Consider the following 4094-nt stretch of genomic DNA (forward strand, 5'->3'; position numbering starts at 1 on the left):
ATAAACCTGCGCTACTACTTTGTGAATAGCTATAGCACAGGTCAGCTGCCCACGCTACTAGTATATTCCCACATGACTCACCCCCGATCCACCTCACCAACCGCCCCACTCCACCCACCACTGTTTGTCTAAAAAAACACCCAACCCTCGATCCAGATCCCCTTCTCCCTTCTCCCGATTCACCCCTCGTCTCCCTCCCATTCCACGCCGCCGCCGCCGCCCACGACCCTCGACGACCTCCCCACCGACGCCGAGAAAACAGAGTCACCTCTTCTTCTCCTCCCAAATCCTCCCGCTCCCCCTGCACATTTCTGCATGTCCCCGCTCCCTCCCTCGCTCCACCACGGCGGCCTCCCCCGCCGGCGGATCTGGGACTGGGAGACGCAGCTGCGCTAGTGGTGGTCGGTTGGTTGGTGGCGGACCGGCAGAGCCTCAGTGACCATCGATTGGAGGCAAGGGGATTGAGGGCGGGGAGTCGACGGCGAAAACAGAGGGCGGAGATCCATCGGTGGCCAGCAGCAGCAGCTCAGGTTCGTACTCCAATCTGCACTATGCTGCTACTACTTACTTGGTTCCTTCCTTCCTTGTGGCTTCATCCTTGTCTCCGCTGTTGCATAAGCTCCGGCCTCCATTGCTGCTAGTACTAGGAACACTCACGCATCACACAAAAGCGTGACTAATACTCTGCCTGCATAGTGATTGCTGTATTATGTTGATATTAATAGCGCCAAATCATATTATTGTTTGCTCCTAGGATCATATATATGTTGTCATTCTGTTTTGAAAAATCTAGAACTTCTTAGAAGAGGTCATGGATGTGATGTGGTATGCTATAAAAGTTTCAGTGTTTTTTTATGTAATAACATGTCAACCTGCAAAATTTGACACAAACATGCTTGATTTGTCTATTGCTGCTGCTGCTGATTAGTAGTTTAGTACTAGAGCAATAATACATTTGCAACCAGGAGCCTCACCTGACAGAACAGAGTAAACTAACCGTTGGTAATGGATTAGCAAATTAAGTAGCGGTTACTCATGTTCTGTGTCTATGTACACATATGCTTGCTTGCTTATTTGTGAAGTACTTATGCATGAAGTCTGGTCATTACCCTGGCTGCGTACAGTAGCAGTAAACATTGTTATCTTAATCCAAACTTATTAGTCTACAAATCTACATCGGTGTAGTAGTCTAGGAAAACTAGCTTGAGTCGATTTGCTTTTCTTGTGTTACTAGTGTCCAGCCAGAATTAGTAAGGTGTGATCAACGTGGCCGTATAATTAGATTAGGAAAAATACTAACTTGAGTCCAACTAGGACTTGTCCTAGCTATCTAGCTGCGTTGGTAGGAGTATAATACCAGGATTAGGAATTTGTAGTCCAAGTCGGTTAATAGGTGAGTCTGATTTGACTAGAACCTGTATCCACTGGTGGTGGCTGCGTCCATATATATACACCAGTTGGGTTCATTCAATGGAGTAACCTACACTAGCTCATTCACTACTAGTTAGATCAATGGAGTAACCTGTTATTTCCTTTGCATTTTTTACTGTAAAAAGTCATGGCTCACCTATTAACCGGCGGCCGTAGAAGGACTAATCACCTAACTGAAACAGTAATAATCAGAAGATAGATTGAACTTTGTTTAACGGATCTACAACATATTGAATTATTTTCTATTTGGTCTAATTGATATGATCATGTCTAATAGAGTTCACAATCTTTACTTTGAAGATCTTTAGCTAGACATTAGAACTGTTGACATGCAAATAATTAACTAACTGCCTGTCGTACTTGAATTACAGATTTTTTGTTTTCGTCACTCCTTTGTTATATGGAAGAAGACTTCATGGTTAGCATTATTTATTATAACACATTCATATAAGATTTTCTTGCCATTGTAAGTAGGAAGTTAATTTTTTATATGTGCTAGTGGACAAGTGAGGAGTTCTATAATCCACTGCATCATTTCGTCATACAAATTTGTTTGTTCTTATATGTGCCTTCGGACTAGCCATTGTGGAGGGAGGGAAAGGTAGGCCTGGGGTGTTTGTGCGTGCATTTAACACATCTTACATCAAAGATACCATTACGGAAAACAGTGGAGGGAGTTCCAGCCAGTGGCAGAGAGAGAAGAGAATTTTACTGGACTATCAATACTTCTTCATTGGTTCAACAGGGAGGTACTTGCTCCTATATAAGTATGGAGGCTGTCATGATGCGGGCTATTTCACCCTGGACCTCCAGAGATTCCAGTTTGAGGGAGTGAACATTTCAACACGGTGTCGATTGTACTCACGCATATAGCAACTTCCCACCATTGTTGTTATCTACGCCGATGGTATCAAGTGGCAAACTTTCTGTTGCGTCCTAGTTATCTCCCATCTTTCATAATTATCACACTGCTTGTCTCATGCTAGATAGTTCATTATTTTGATTGGTAGTTGTTGTTACACTATTTTGTAGTTGCTACTTTTTATGTGCTCGTGGCGAAGCTAACCAAGCTCAAGAACATAACAATGATTCATTTGTTTGTCTGTTTTCGTTGCCATTTTGAAGTGGTAATTAGAAAAGCAAATTTGAGTGATGATCTTGATTAATTTCTCAAGGGAATATTCACCAAAAAAAATTCTTAATGGAGTTGCCATATACTCCCTCAGTGTTTATCTTGCAAAACGATCCTATATTATTGGACGGAGGACTTAAGTAGCAAGAATAGTTTGTGCTCATAAACTCTTTGATTTGATCTTCTGAAGATAAATTAGAGGCAGAACAACCATGCTTTTTAGACATTTTGAACTTCTTATCCACCTCTATCTCACTCTGCATGCCAAATGCAAAGCAATCGGTTTGTTGAACGCTGCTACTGAGACCCCTGTGTTTCTTAAGTTAGAAATCCGTTAAACTAGCTAGGTAAACTTGTAGGCTAAGTAAACCTATAGACCCCTGTGGTTCTTAAATTCTTTTAAGATCAATTTCTTATGTGTACCAATCTTTTTCTGGCTATGTATTCCAGGTTTCCAACTTGTATTGCAATGTACACTATAAACACATAAAACTGAGTCTGAGTTGTTACATGTCTCAAATTTTATTGAGGTCAAAATTATAAGAATGTGAATATTGGCCATTCTGCTTCTTCCTGTCCATTTCTTGTATACGCAGTTTACCAAGTCTTCTCCAATAGTAATGCGTATGTCATGTATGTTCCTATTCGCTCCCAATTTCCTGAATATCTATGATCTGAATATGCATAATTTTGATAAATTTGGCAGGCACTCAGGAAGGTGCCAAGGAGATGCTGGACCAAGGCATGGAGGCATTGCGAGCTGAAGAGCACATAACTGCAGATGCTGGAGGCCGGGCCGGTGAGCCGAGGATTGGAGGTAGCGCTGATTGGTGTTTTTATGGAGAGATAAGATGCCGCTGTTTGGTGTTTTTATGCATTTTGGTTTGCTTGTAACTGTGTTTGCACTAGCTGTGAGTAAGTGACTTGGCAAGAAGTGTAGATGTTTTAATTGAAGGCATGAAAAGCCATGACAATATGTATGCTCTTACATGATGTGCTATAATGCCGCTGGTTTATTATAAATCTTGGATTAGTAATGATGCGTAATGCTGCTGGTTTATTGCAAATATGTGTTTGTTTTAGTTGGAATTGTATGTATAGAATGGAATTGGTGGATTTTATTTTTTTAATTCCTAATTAGTCAGTAGTAGCATGGGAAAACACCAAATGTCTTACTACTACTTCGTTAGTAATAGTGTGGGTTTGCATCCACGCTACTACTACTACTAACTTTTTAGTAGTAGCGTGGGAAAAAACCTGAGGCGCTACTACTATTTCATTACTAGTAACGCGGGTTGCGCCCGTGCTACTACTAAAATGTTAGTAGTAGCGTGGGTTTCACCCGCGCTACTACTAACTATTAGCTGTAGCGCAATACTAGTAGCGTGGGTACCCGCGCTGCTAGTAGCCATTTTACCCGCGCTGCTAGTAGCCTTTTTCCTAGTAGTGTAGGGTTGTATGTATCTTCCATGCTAGGCGGGTTATTCTCAAGAGGAGTGGACTCCGCTCCTCACTCACGAGAAAATGGCTG

The 4094-nt window shown here is 41.9% G+C and overlaps 1 long non-coding RNA gene across 1 annotated transcript; it reads left to right on the forward strand.

Moving 5' to 3' along the window:
* The first annotated feature begins 109 nt into the window (after positions 1–109).
* On the forward strand, positions 110–3623 carry LOC119311277. The gene is made up of 2 exons (XR_005150946.1): positions 110–530; positions 3270–3623. It is a non-coding gene; the product is annotated as an uncharacterized LOC119311277 (long non-coding RNA).
* The last annotated feature ends 471 nt before the right edge of the window (positions 3624–4094 follow it).

The sequence above is a fragment of the Triticum dicoccoides genome, chromosome 5B, assembly GCF_002162155.2.
Source record: "Triticum dicoccoides isolate Atlit2015 ecotype Zavitan chromosome 5B, WEW_v2.0, whole genome shotgun sequence".
Taxonomy (NCBI): domain Eukaryota; kingdom Viridiplantae; phylum Streptophyta; class Magnoliopsida; order Poales; family Poaceae; genus Triticum; species Triticum dicoccoides.